Raw genomic sequence first — 16,077 nt, forward strand, 5'->3', positions numbered from 1 at the left:
TTTTGCCTATTCCACTTGCCCTTAGTCATCATGATTGTAGTGAGCGTGGTAATGCCTTTCCCAAATCTTTGTTCACAAAGCCAAGCCATCATCGCTATCCGTACTCTAGCAGCGTGTCACAGTCACAATGAGGACACCACTGTCTCAGTAAAGTAGAGAGATGGCCTTTGATCCACTGAATTTATGATTCAGTCATCTAAACAGCAATCATTTTCAAGAGCACATGAGTCAGAAGAATGAAGATCTTATTCCAGGATGCCATATCTAATGACTAGACCTAATACTTAGAGTACGTACAGTACCATCTCTGTACAAGAGCATTAAAACAATTTGTCAAGTGTTCAGTCAGATATTCACTTATAAAATGTCTTTCTGTACTTTCAGCATTATGGGAAACAAGAGAGGTAAGGTCTAAGTCACATATGCATTTCTTGAGGTGTTCCCCAAGGAGAACCAATTGAGTATCATCACCTTCAGCTCATAAAAAGGGGTTTAAGAAAAATAGAGATTAATTCCTTTCTCAAAGTTTGTGCAGAAGATCTGCAGCACAGGTGGGTTTTCACCCAAATTTCTTGAGTTCTCATCCAAAATATCATCCTTCCATTTCATTTTAATGATTTAATGTCTGGATGAAAGTTCTTTTAAGAAAGTTTTTGTCTTCTTAATCACATAACAACACTTTGGAACTTTCTGTTAACAGTTTTAGAAAAAAAATTTATAAATTGGATGCCATTTTTTTAATATAATACAGGAAATTATATGATTTAATTCAGACAGCTACAGCCAACATTTATCTCATGAGATATTTACATCGAGTTAGTATTGCACACATTGTTATACTTCTGTATGAATATGCTTCCCACCAGCAATGATGTAAAGTGTTAAAAGATGCCAAGTGATTGCTTAAAATGTTGCACTGATTCCCAACATTTGTCCCCTGGAGAAATGGAAAAGTCTGGCATTTTGTATCACTGCCTTCTAAATATGAACATCTTGAACAAAACAATCACAGTGAAGCACTGACATTGTTGTCATGTCTGTAAAATTATTATTTCAGCAGAGTAGCAATAGGAGCTCCCAGCCCACAGGTTAGGATTAGATTCATCCTGTAAAGGTGAATGCAAGGAAAGATTCGTCAACAGGATAAAACAGGGATTTGATTTGGAGTACTCATGTCTCTTTAAGTTGCTGAAAGTCTTCAAGTAAAGTCAGGATTTTTCAAAATTGACTCAGAAAAGGTGAGTAATTTACAGTTTCTTAACAAGTTGGCAGTTTACTATCTTCTCTAAGAAGAACAGAGTAGTATCTTCTGAATTCTAGATCAAATAAGAAAATTCCTACCTAAGGACACAATATATTTTATATTACTAAAATGATTTAGTATCATAAAAGCTGAAGCATGGTTGCAATCTGGTTTGTAATTTTTAACTATTTTTTAGCCATGTAATGAAATGACATCAAGCAACAGTGAGAAAAATTCTGCCATCTAGAGAAATGTGGGCTTTAATGTTGACCTGAATTTTATTTCTAGTGCTTAATTTCTGCTTTCATTTAAGGAAACAAAACAAACAAACAAAAAGAAAGAAATTAAAAACAAGCAAAAGAAAAGTCTTTCCCGGTCACAGCCAATTTGGCCTCAAAAAAAACCAAAATTGTAACAATTAACATAAAGTGTGTTGTCTTCAAATAGAATAGGCACATCAGTTTTCCCAGAAGCTTGGCCTGAAAACTGTTAACAGCTAATAACACTCACATTTGAAACAAGAAAACATTTTTTTTCTGAAATTACAAACGCCTCACTGGTGTTCTGGCAAAGCTCTTTTTTATTTTATCCACCATTTCACATGAAAGATTTAGTGATCTCTAATTTAGAAACATTTTGGTGAATTGCTTTCAAACGTCAGAGAAACATTTACCTTTAGATTTTACCTACAGCAAAGCTGTGATTTGCAGACAAAATGCATTTTTGCAGTTAATTTAAAGGATGAGGAGGACTAAACCAGAACTTTTCAATCGTTACTTTCTTGCAGAGTTTAAAATTGGACAGATTTTTCCTCTTTTATGACCTATAGCAAAACCTACCACAGCTTTCTTGGCATATGTTACACTGCTTGATGTAGCTATGTGGCAGTGATGTTTCCGGCAAGTAAATCGTTGATCTCCATCATCCACTGGACTTCATTGCTACATCCTGTTCATTTCCAGTGAAACCTCACACAGGCACCAGTTTTCCTGGTGACTTTTATTTTTAATTCCTTTGCGCTTTTCAATTCCTTTATTATGTTAGTAAGACAAAGCATATGGGGTTAATGTTGGATTGCTAAAAATTGCTAATCACAATCTACTAAATAGTTTGAAGCAAAATTGTATCCTCACAGTGAGCCGTACATTTCTGTCACTTGCAGACAGCACTGAAACAGAGTATTTTCTCTCCCAGATATGTAATATTCCCAGGATTTCCTCCAAAATTCATGAATTATCTCACTCCTGCAATATGAAATAGCATTTCCAAATGCAATTAGAACATAAAACAGATTAAGAAGTGCCTTGAATTGTGCCCTGCAGAGTTCTGCAGAGCTGTCTTCACATGTCATTTTATATCTCTCTTTGTGTCTGCAAGACTGCTCACTGTTTGCAGGCCAGGCTGCTGAGAAAGGAGGTTGTTTCCTGGGTGCCACACTGCAGCAGGCTGCTGCTCCCTCAAAGCCTTCATATTATCTGCGTAATTAGTTCACACAGATTTATTAAGAACAACATCCTTAAGCCTGGGTAACTAGAGTTTCTTTTCACTCTACCAGATACTGAATTCAGCCAGTTAGGGCTTCTGGAAATTGGGATAGATTTAATCCATGTGCTGTGATACAAAGAATGCTACTGGAAATCAGGATAGTTTTGATCTATGTGCTGTGATACAAATATAAGAGCTTGATCACTGACCTGAACATGGAAGTGTTGCTTTAAGACAACAACAGTGTTATTATTAAGAGAAAGAAAAAGAGAAATGAGTAATAAAACCATGGAGACATCATGATTTTCCCACAGTGAATTTTGTGACTTCTCATTATGGGGTTATGCAGAGGAGTGAAAAATGGAATCATTACATTTTAACGTTTCGTGTTCTTAATGTTCTCACATTAAGTACAGGCGCATAGATACAGCAGAAACACTGCTGTGGCTGGCACAGTTCACAGTTCAGTTTGTGCTTCAGTCAAACATCAAGATACTTTCAGAATTAATCCAAAACATACAAAAATGTGCCATAAGCATCCTTCGATTGATTAAAATTACATAGCTAGAACTTTATCTGTTGCAAATACTTTTTTTTTTTTCAGAAATGAAATTTTAACATAAATTATTGGCATCAATTTTTAATCTATTCCTTCAGTACCCCTGTGCAGAAATTCATTATCACTAGTGCTATTGATCAGCGACTCCTATATAAGCTCATATGCTTGAAAATACTTGTTGCAACATAGCAGATAATATAAAAAGTACAAGACGTGGAAAACGACCAGGAGAAATGGTAACATCTCATTCCAGACAAAGAGTTTTCTTCTGCATGAGATAGAAGCTAAAGTTCTGACGGGTTTTAGTGTTCAGATCAACCACTTCCTAAGGGTTAACCTGGCATGGGAAGCCATTACTAAGTAGAAAAGGTGATGCTGCTTGCTTGTCTACATGCTTTTTGAGGGCCTGTGAAGCAGAAACAGTTGTGCAGTGCATGTGGCTATCAGAGGGTTTGACTCAGAAAGCCCCAGAGTAGCTTCACAGAGAGCCGGGCTGGGGAAGGGGCTGAATGTTGGGACAAGATATTCTGCTCTCAGCACAGCGACAGCTTACAACTGCAGCTCTTGTTAAAGAGCACTGCTGAATTGCTGAGAACTAAGCATTTTGCTTGTTCTGGCAAGAAGTCAGTGAGTGAAAGTAAAATTGCACACAACCACCCTTCTATTGTTCTGTTTGGAAACCTTCCACTGCTTAAAAACCCTTTTCTGTCAAAGGGGAGAAATGATGAAAACAATATCCCTATCAGAGGATTTGATAATGTTCATTTAAACCTCCCCTCCAAAATATCTATTGCAAAAAACCAAGTGAAAATTTCTTTCGTGAGGTCTTTAGTTCTGCAATCATTATCACAATAGCTTTCAGCCCACCCACCTGGAATTCCTGAAAGAACTACCAGTATTTTATGCTGAAAGTCCTTTTAACAGAGATCACTATAACTTACATATTAATGAACTAATTTGATAGAATTATTCGGCACAGTAAGTCACACCACAGCTAACAGTCATATCAAAAGGGCAAACTTTTATGTCTCATATTATTTTGCAAAATCCTTAATCTGTGCCTGACAGGTTCACTATAATTTTGCTTCTCCAGGGAAACCTTTATCTCTCCTACAAGTTCAGACTCCCCATTTTCATTATCTGTACAATGTGTTGACATATGATATAACTAGCAACCGCACAGAATAGTAACACTGAATGAGGGGAGAACGTCTCCCTGTTTATATTACATGAAGGTTGATTTGATGGGCTGCAGCAATTGCCTCTGAGCGCAGACATAAGAGCAGCCTGACTCTTTCAAGTTGACACTTTGCAAATACCATGCAGGGCTTGCCACGGCTGCATGCTTTGTATCAATTGCGCCAGGAGATACAGTAAATGTCTCTCCCCAAAGCTGCACATTACTAAATTAGTCCTAGTGTCAGTTGTTATCTGGCAGCGGTCAGTTGCCAAGCCAGCACTGTATTTTCAAGGGCTTGCTGCTTTACAATGAAAAAGAACAGGCCCAAGAGGGCTGAGGAACTACAGATGCCGGCAGCTGGGACATGTGAGGATTGCCAAGCAGCACTATTTCCTTTTGTGCTGCCTAATAAGGCAATTTGTGTCATTCCCTGGCTGCTTGCTTACAAACAGAGGACCAAATTTGCCCCTCTGTTGTATTCTTCTATAAGCACCACTGAGTGTAACCAGTGGCAGAACCTGGTCCAAAGGGTGCAACTGCAAAAGCAAATACAGTGTGACATAGCCCAGACAGAAGACATATTTTTCCTGATGAGGAAAGTGCTGTGAAGTGCTAAAGCCCCACCTCTGTTACCTGGAGAACAAATAGTGTTACGGCTTAAGGGTTTCTTCTTCTTCTGAACTTCAACTGATGCAGAAAATCAGCTTGTCTGGAAGCCATGTACAAAAGCCCACCTTCTTTCACATTTCACATATACAAAATTTTTTGAAGAAGATTATTAAAAAAAAAATCACTGGTTGTATTTTCATCACATTTCTTTTCTGAGCACACAAAACGGTCTATAAGACAAATAAGGAAAAAAAATACTGCTTTAAATTACTTGGTTTACTAGCAAATATTTCTTAGTTTATTAAAATTAATTCAAAGTTACATCTTATTATTTCTCTGCATGTTGTCTTAATCTTCTTCACTACATCTTCATTCTCCTACATTATAGTCAACTATGACTTCAATTTAACAACTGAAGTTAGACAGATGACTTACAAGACACTTTCAGAAGATTTGCCCTAATGCCTTGTCTTCGCTGAACACTTTCACAAGAATGTGGAAATAGTCATGGGCTCAGACTGAGGGCCCTCTCTTTCAGCGTGGTGTAAAATACCTTTTGTTAGCCAGCATAGGATATTGGTTTTCCTACATTAGGTATCAATCTGTCTTTATACTTACAGTAAGGATTAAGTCCTCAAATGGTGAAGTTTGGAGATTTGCAAAAATATATTCAAAATCTATCTTTTAACACTGGAAGTGTGGAGCTGTCTTTCCTTTTCCATAAAAGCCCTAGTCTTGGAGAAGAGTCTTAGAGATGACTTAGCAGCTAACCAGGAAATCACAGTTGTCCAATTTCACCCTCTCTGATTTAGGGAGAAGATAATGGGTCTTTGAAATTCAAAGCCTCTCTTTTGCCACTGACCCAGTTCTGATCCATTCTCCCAGTTTCCCTACTCCCATATATCCTCAACCTCTGTTTCACACAATAGTTCTCTTTTTAGCAATGTGTGCAGATCGTCATGTTCAGATCCAGCTTTGCCATCCTAGTATGATGGCAAAACAGACCTCATCTGTAATTCATATTCACTGTCCTATTGTAGCAAACAAGAGCAAAAGGCTGGACAAGGATAAGATTTACTGGACTCGGAGAGAAGACCATGAGGTTTTGACCATTTGTCCTTAAGTACACTTTTTGTGTACTTGGCACATAAAACGGGAGCAGCCTCAGAGCAGAACATTCCTACCTTCCACCTGGATGTTGCAGGCAGCTGGCTGAAGAGTTGAAATGCTGGGGCTTCTCTATTTGCTTGGTGTCTCCCTAGCAAAAATGGCAAAGATATATGAATCCCACTCCTCTCTTACCTTGTGTAAATCTGAGTTTACTGATGCTAAATGAGGTACTCTGAATATATATCAGTGCAACTGAGTCAAATTTGGCCTTAGACTTTTTACTACAGTGAAAAGTAAATGTCCTGCAGGTAGGTAATTTTTGTTTTTCCAAGAGAATTGTAAAACAGCTTATAAAATATCACACCTAAAGAATAATGTGTTTTGAAATGTTTATGTAAAATAGAGAACCTTTTGCAGAACAAAACGTCAGAATGCTACAAATCTTCAGAGACACCCACTTGCTTTCTTTCTGGAACTGTTCCTGCTGTCTTATCTGAGTGCAAGGATTTGTGACTGATACTTGCTAGAGTGCCAAATCTACCATGGGGATACCCTTGTCAAGAAGAAGAGATGAAATTAGTGGTATTATGAGAACTTCTGACAAGGTACAAATATCCTGAACAAAAGGGTACTTTAAAGGGGTAATATAGACAGGCAAAATGCTTGGTTTAACTACACTACCATTCACTTTCTCTCCAGAAACTTACTCTATATATACTTTCAACTAGCAATACTTCAAAACACTTCAAAGTGTCATTTTTTTTTGCAACAGAATTCCATTGTAATTGGGCTGAAGGAAACATTTTAATTGCAAATAGTCTGAAGGACATCTTTGCCAGAAGCACCTAGTGACTTCCTGAAATTTTGATTTTTTCAGAGCTCTTATTGTACATAAATATGGAAGGGAGTGAGAGTCTGTACTTAATTCTTGGTGAAGATAAGGTCTCGTAATAGGGATTAGTAAGTATTATACTTACTCCATTATTCCTTCTCACTGACTATTCTTAGAAGAGTGTAGCATAGCCCTTTTATTATAGTTCATAGCTAGGATAGAGGGACTATTTCCACACGAAACACCTGTACTTTTATTAGCAAGTTACACAGCACATCCTTCTTTTCTTCATATTCCACCAAGCAATACAAAGAATGAACATTTAGGTAGAAAAAATTTGTTTGCTTATTTCAAACTACCTAGCTTGCCTGGCCTTCACAATATCAGTTAATTTCTCACAGTTTTCATACAGTGTCAGCATATCTGCATTGAGGCACAGACTGAACTTCAGGGATAGTATTTTTTGAAACTGGATCTCAGCTCAAAGAGACAAGAGAGGAGAAATCCATTTCTGGGAGAAGGCCAGTCCTGATCCCATTAATTTCACCTCGAAAATGTAATTTAGGAAGTCATAAAAAATCGGAATTCTATAAAGTAGATTATAAATTGTATTTTAGCAAGTTTCCACTTAGCCTTCACAAAACTTGCCTCATAATTAATATTTGCTTAATAGAATCATTTATTAAAGGATTCAAAACAAAGTTTTCAATTCTTAAAATATTCATATTGACCCTGTGAAGTACCAGTTTCGCTTTGTGGATGAGGAAAAAGCTGTGAACATGGGTTAAATACTCATGTGAGGTCAGAAAGCAGGACTTAGTGTTAGAGTCTGCAACATAAACCAGACCTCTCAACAGTCAGCACTTCACTTTAGCCACATCTTCATTCTTACTTGTACTGGGCAGCCGAAATAGCAAGCTGCTTAATTCAGCAGCTGCTTAATTCAGCAGCTGCTTAATTCAGCAGCTGTGGCAGGGAGTAAAGCAGAACTGGGTTTCATTGACAAGATTCTCTCTGTAGCCAGTTTAAAGCCATTTACTTCTATGAAATTATTCTTAATTTGTCAACTAATAGATGAATTAGACACAGTTAGGATAAGCATATTTCAAATAAACTTTTAAAATCATTATAAACTATCTTTAAGTTTCATATATAGGGATCCAGTGACTTTTAGAGGTGAGCAGGGGTTGTCATTTTTATTTGGGTTTTTTTGGCAAAATATCAGACTTTTAGTTTGCATCTTCAGCTACACAACTTAAACCACGCCCAGTTTGGCTTTGTAATTCTCAGATAATAACGATACAAAGATTTTTACGCTTTCCCAGTTTCTCTGCTGACTTGCGATATTATTAAACTAACAAAATAATATCCCATTTCCTCTTTCAATTGTTCTTGTCCTGTCTAGTGCTATGAAAGAATACAACACACATATCCAGGCTCAACATTATAAATCTACATGCTATTTAGGAATATGCACTAAACCAACATGCCAAAATACACATACAGTAGGAACAGGGAGCAAAGCAACTCCAGAGCTGCCAAAATACACATAGCAGCATGCCATTTGTAAGTCACTCATCATTACCAATATGCATCTACAAGCGTGCAGGAGACTAGCCTTCCTCATTAGCTGTGATACTTTGCTACCAAATTCTTGCACAGATCTGTAGCAAGAACATGTACCGAAACAGGCATATTTCTACCACAAGAAGCCTGTATATACATTCTGAGTGTTTAACAAGACTGCTTCGATAATAATGCAGTCTGCGTTCTTTTCAGGGTGGAGACACTGATTCAGGGAACAGAAGGCCCCAAATGATGACAGAAAGTACTAAATTCTTCAATTTGGACACCTCCATACATCAACAAAAAATGAGATTCATAAATTCCGGTGCTTCTTCCTGTTCAGTTTTGGGATATGCAAGGATATTCAGCATCTTCATCACATAGTAAATCCTGCTTTCTTCTCCAATTCTTTTTTTAAATTCTCTTCCTGACTGATCACAGAGTAAGTGGCAATCTGACCCTTGAGATGCTAGCAATCTAATCCAGTGCTTTCATGATTTGTCACCTAGGTCAGATCAACATAGTCTGCTCCAATGAATGTTACCTAAACCTATTAGATAAATAAACTCAAGAAATGCCATCTTAGCCCAAGATATCTAAAACCTACCCTAAAAGTGACCCATGTCTGTTTGCAACCCTGGATTTTTTGGGCTAGCTAAAGGTGCAATTTCTACTTATGAAAATAGCTTGCAATTGAGTATACATCTGTGAAGACCTGTTTTGTTTCTTACTTCATCACATGCATTTGATTATTCACGTAGTTCCTCAACATTCTGAATTCATGTGAACGTACTTCAAGTAAATAGCCTTTCCTTAGGACAAAACCCAAATAAATTCATTTCAATTATATTGAGTCACTGGTGATGCAGATCTTAAAACACTTTTTAAAAGGCAACAATGTTGTGCTACTTCTGTATTTTCTCTGCTAGTCTCTCTAGAAGTGTGTTCATTCCTCTGAGTTGAACAACAATATCTCTGATTGGACATAATTTATCTCTCTTACATAAGTATGCGTTTGAGAGGGTTTTGATTTCCTCCATACAATTACACTTATTCTACGGATTATGTTTTTCCATATTTGAAAAAAAAAATCACAAAAATGCCGGAACACATCTAAGAATCTCCTTCTTTCCTTCTTGCCTTCTTTCCTTCCTTCATTTTTTCCTCTTTTCCTTCTTCCCTTCTTTCTTTCCTGTCTTCCTGCCTTCTCTCCTTCTTTTTTTTTTCAATTAAAAAGTGGCCTTCCACTGACAAAGTTGAAGAAACTGTTTTGAAGTATGAACCTTCAGAGGAAGAAGAAAAAGGAAAGACTAAAGGTAGCTTTGGCCTAATTGTGCTTCACTTCTGAACTTTTCCTTTACAATGAGTATCACTTCTCAGTTGGTAAATCACTACCCAATCCACAATATAGAAACCCTTACACAAAACATAAACAATTAAAAAAAATATTAGAGGAATTTGCCTTTTCACAGGTAAAAATTCAGCCAAAATCAAGAAGAGTGCTGAATTAAGAAAAGCAAGATATATTTTCCTTCAAATTAGGTTATTTAAAGAACTGAAAGCATTACACAAACGTACCACAATTTGGAACCATTAACATAAATTATGGGCGGTATTTTTAATAAAAGATTTTGTTTTAAATATTGATTCAGCAAGGAGAGGCATTCAGTAAGGTGAAGCTCATCACAATTAACATCAGTTACTTTAAGGTGTACACCTCTTCCATATAAGGCCAAACCACAAATTTTCTCCATTCACAACTGAATTTTTTCTGGCATCCAAGGACATAATCACCAGAGGCCCTTCTAATCACTAAGATTTAATCTAGTTTTATAAGAAACTCTACAGCCTGTATACACAGGAGCCCAGTCCAGATGATCCTGGCAATCTCTTCGGGCTACAGAAGGTAGAAGTCTACAAGGCCAGTGTTAGTTAGTGCCTGTCTTCATTAGCTAGTCCATATTCAATGGGGCAAAACTTTGTTATTGCTTCTCTGTGAGTGAAGCAGATCCTTTAGCTCCAACAAGTAGGCACAAGTACTTTGAGATATCTTGCTCAATCTCAGCAGACAACCTAACCAGAATTTTTTAGTTCAGTAACTTGTTTAAATTTAGGCCAGTCTCCCAGGTTTCTCCTTCAGCAGGTGTCAATATCTGTCAGATAATTCTGTGTCCCCAAAGGTGAATAAAGAACAATAAGGGTTAGAAGCAGCGTTGAAGAAAAAGCACAAACACTGAATAATGCAATGTTATGCAAGAAACTAATCTAATGTACTGGAAGCAATTTAGCAGTAATACAAAACCAACATTCATCGGAATTTTTTTGCTACCCAGCGCTTCATATAATATAATTTTGGAAGATGTTCCTTTTAGAAAGTTCAAAACATATGAAAAATGTATGAAATTGACTTGAAGGAATGATTTTATTTCAAAAAGACCATTTGAAAAGCTCACATATGCTCCACTTCATTGTTTTAACTTGTAAAAAAAGGAAGAATTTGAATCTATGGAGTTGTAATTGTTCCGAAAAAAGTTTGTGCAGAGACTATTTCCTTACTGTATTAAACTTGTTTGTACACTTCAAAGAATTTTAAGTCATATATCAAGAACTACCCAAAGATAAATTAAGATTAATCTTATTTCACTTTATCTCTGGTCAGAACAATCCCCTGAGATATGTAAGTCATTTACAGTGATTTCGGTAGTCAGTTTCTGTTATGCAGGCAATATTGTTCCATCTTTACATGCAACAGTATAAAAATGTAGAGTAATCACATCTCAATCGCTTTTTATCACTGGTAATTTTCTTGTTTCTTTTTGTTTTGTTTTGTTTTGTTTTTTCTAACATTTCTAAGTTTAAAGACTAATAAATTATGCCTTCCCATAACTCACAGAAAAACTTTGAATATGCAACAATTAATGCGGTTCCAGGGAAGGTTATGGATCAGATCATCTTGAATGCCATAATGCAGCATGTGCAGGACAACCAGATGATCAAGCCCAGTCAGCACAGGTTTACGAAAGTCAGGGCCTGCTTGACTAACCTAATGTCCTTCTATGACAAGCTGACCCACTTAGTGGATGAGGGAAAGACTGCGGATGTTCTTTACCTGGATTTTAGTAAAGCTTTTGACACCATTTCTTACAGCATTCTCCTGGGAAAACTCATGGCTTGGACACGTGTCCTCTTCCCTGGGTAAAAAACTGGCTGGTTGGCCAGAGCAAAAGAGTGGAGGTGAACGGAGTTACATCCAGTTAGATTTAAGACACAAAGAGGGTTCACCAAGGCTCGGTACTGATTCCGTTTAATATTTTTATCTGTGATCTGGATGAGGGTATTGAGTGCACCCTCAGAGCTGCAGATGACACAAAGTTGGGCAGAAGTGTAGAACTGCTGGAGAACAGGAAGGCTATGAAGAGAAATCTGGACAAGCTGGATCAATGGGCTATGGCCAATAGTATGAGGTTCAAAGGAGCTCAGTACTGGGTCCTGCACCTGGGCCATAACAACCCCATGCAATGCTACGGGCTTGGAGAAGAGTGGCTGGAAAGCTGCCAGCGGACAGGGACCAGGGGGTGCTTGTCGACAGCAACTGAACATGAGCCAGCTTGTGCTCAGATGGACAAGAAGGCCAACAGCATCCTGGCTTATATCAGAAATAGTGTGGCCGGTAGGACTAGGGTTGTGATTGTCTCCCAGTACTTGGCATGACAAGGCTGCACCTCAAATACTGTGTTCAGTTCTGGGCCCCTCACTACAAGAGAGATATTGAGTTGATGAAGCAGGTCCAAAAAGCAACGAAGCTGGTGAAAGGTCTAGAGCACAAGTCTTCTGAGGAGAGGCTGAGGGCTCTGGGGCTGTTTATCCTTGAGAAAGGGAGGCTCAGGGGAGCCTCTACACTGTCTACACTCTCTATCACTCTCTACAATTACCTGAAAGGAGGCTGTAGCAAGGCGAGTGTCGATCTCTTTCCCAAGTAACAAGCAATAGGACAAGAGTAAACAGCCTCAAGTGGTGCCAGGGGAGGTTTAAATCGGGTACTAGGAAAAATACCTTCGCTGAAAGGGTTGTCAAGCATTGGAACAGGCTGCCCAGGGAAGTGATTGAGTCACAATTCCTGAGGTATTTAAGAGATGTGTAGACACGGCACAGCAAGTTTTAGTGGTGGAATTGGCAGTGTTAGGTTTATGGTTGGACATGATGATCTTAAGGGTCTTTTCCAAAGGTGCCACCACCTCCTTATCTGATGGGATTGTTGTGTCCTGTGTTGAAACCATTGGAGCTGATTGGAAACAGATGGAAACAACCCTGACCTCTCCTCACAGAGACCTATGCAGCCCCAACTGCACAGGAATTCAGCCTTTTCAAAGTAAGAATTGTCTGTCCTTCAATGATTTATGGACTTCAAACAGATGACACCACTGCTTTTGGCTACCCATAGATCAATCACTGTCATTTTCTCTTTTTGCTTGTAGATGTGTGTGCATTTTTATAATATTAAAGTCATTATTCTTTATTCCTTCACTAATTATTTTCACTGCACCACTTGAATTGGGTCCTAATTCAGCAAAATGTAACTACTCCATAAGAGCAGATAAATACATGCTTTTAAGCACATGCAAAAATCTCACTGAAATAAGGTACAGCCCTGTGTTCAGGTGCTGGTCTGACCAGGGTCACTGATTAAGGGAACGCTGTCCTACTGGTCTAGTACCCTGAGATAATGATCCTGTTGCTGATTGAAACAGAAAATAAAGGGTCCTTTTGGCCAGGTGGCTTATGCATCTAACTTTTTTTCTTTAAACAGAGTTTTAGAATGTCTCGAGAGGCCAAATCTTCCTCATTTTGCTCATGAGTGAAATTCTGCTGGCATCCAAGGGTATAATAACCACAGTTTAACTTTGCACAATGCAGAGTTAACACCGTATCAAAAAAGATTGCTACAAAGACCTATAATTTTATTCTTATCACTGCCATTAAGGCATGCAAAATGGATCTCAATGTGCTCAACAAAGGGGTTGCTCTACTTATTAGACCTATAACCTTTGAGCAGGAAAGAGGGTAGCATAACAGCTTTGATTTGTGAAGATCCAAACCACAAAATGCCGTTTAGCACGGTCATTACTGCGAGCAGACCTGCGGTGCTTGAAATTACTTTCTACTAGACCAACAGTGAAGGGATACTATGAGACATCTAAACTTGAAGGAATTGGATAGAAAATGACACAATCAAGGAGAAATGAGATCAACAATAGTGTGTATTGCTTCTTTGGTGCAAAAGCTACTCCCACTGACATTCATGTGAGATTCATGAGTATGTATGTCCTTAATGAAGGTGCAAAATATTTCTGGGCCTAGTTCCTCAAGCGCTTTTAAACTGCGCACAGGCAAAAATTTACCAGAGGGAGAAAAAGGTGACCATTGGCCTCCTGTAGTGGCACAGCTAACAAGGTTATATATTTCCTGAGATTTCCCCTACAGCTCCAGAGTCATCATTGCATTACTGTTTAATCATGAATCACCCCTTTACCTTTTCACTGATGTGGCAGGCCATTAACTGTTGCAAATCAGAGACAAAAATCAGATTTATCTGATTAAAGTAGTTGTTCGTATCGCAAGTTTTTTAAGGTATACCTCTTCTTTATCTAAAAAGGGTATCCAAAATAAACTTGAGAACTTGTACTGCAAAGTATTTCTCACTGCTTTGATTATAAAGGGAGCTCAAAGAGACCAGCTCTGTTGTAGATCTGTATGTTTGGTCAGATTAATATCAGAATTTAAAATGATCAAATGAGTTCCTTTTGAGACTAAGGATTCTTACCACTTCAGAAGCCAGCTCTGAGCTATAATCACTTATGTTTTACTGCCGAAAAAAAAATACAGCTATGCTATTTTTATAAAGGGAAACAATTTCTTATTCTTCCACTGTCTTCATACTTAGCTATAGTTATTTTGTAATTTTTGAATGCTCAAAGAAAATAATGATACAAGAAAGGCCAGGCATAATAAAAATCTGATTTTAAAGATGATTATTTTGGAATAATATATTACTGAAAGCAAGAATGATTAGTTACTGACAAACATTAGCTACCAAACAGGAATAAAATCTGTTAAGCAATACCAGTGATATGGAAGAGAAAATAAAAATAAGAGGAAAAACAATATAAAGAAATAATGCAAAGTGGAGAGGACAATAAAAAAGGATAGAGTAATAGTGGTCTTGTAATGCATTCCTCTCCAACCATTTCTGTCTGTAGTTTTGCATACATTCCATGTTTAGGCTTCAGCCCCACAGATAGGTGTGAGAATAAAAATTGACTTATGATCAGCTCAACAGGAATGCATTTATGTTTACACTTCATTACAGCTTCAAGATCTGAAGAAGTGGGAGTGACCTACTTCTTACTGTTTGTAAATAGTTGAGGTTTGTAAGTGATAAGACTCAAAGGGAAAATGTATGTTTACATGGATGGTAAGAACATAGTCAGAACAGCTAATGCAGCTGTTGAAATTATAGCAAACTACTTCTTCAGAGCCTTATCTCCAACACTGATTAGAAGGCGCTTTTAATTTTCTTGGATTTAATTGTCTTGGATTGTGCTTAGAAGCAGCTGCCTTCAAAGACAGGAGTTTTGGCCAAATGACTCAGTGTCTGATCCAGTTATTATAATTTTAGGGACCTAATCACCTACAGCACTTTTACCCATGTTCTAAAAGGTGCTGACCACCTGCAAGTACCACTGAAGTCAGAAGAGTCAGCATTTGGAGAGTCAATAACATCAAAGTGAATCAATGCTAAGAAATAAGCTATGTGCAAAACCCAGGAGTGTTCTCCTTTGTCTAACATGTTGCTGAGCGCTGGAAATTAAATGCAGGAGAAGCTGTGTGCTATTCTAAAACCCTAACATCTCTTGTATCAGCTGGCCCATTTACACTTTTGTGTTCTGCCTGAGCTGGGAAAACAGTCCTTCCTTGTTGTTTTGTCTCCAAGATGTTCAGCCCAGGAGGCAGGTGATGTAGAGGAGAGAATGAAGAGAGTGGGAAGCCAAGCATTGTGTTAACATTTTGTGTAGCTATAGATCTGAGACATTCCCTCTCAGAATTTCTCCACTTCCCCACGCTCTTCGCTAGGCATGTAAAGCTCCAGCCAGCTTCAACTTGGACAAGTGCAGATGAGAAATGCAATCACGTTTCAAGTTTCACAGCCTGAAGTGAAAGCACTGTCTAGGGCATTCACCAGGCACAATCCTTCTTTGGGCTCTTAAACGTGCATAGATTTACTTGCCTGTGGTCAGGACTTTTGTTTTCAGGACTGATAAAAAGCATGGGTTTTTTAGCATAAAATCTAAGCAATACATTAGGAAACAGGTAACAAATTTTATATTTTTGACATAAAAATATTTTTAAAATATTTATTTTTATAATATATTTAAATTTTTTTTTTGCATTTGAAATCATCCTTCTTGAAGTGCTGTGATACCACTCAGAATATT

The sequence above is a fragment of the Psittacula echo genome (genome assembly GCF_963264785.1).
Source record: "Psittacula echo genome assembly, chromosome: 4".
Lineage (NCBI taxonomy): Eukaryota > Metazoa > Chordata > Aves > Psittaciformes > Psittacidae > Psittacula > Psittacula echo.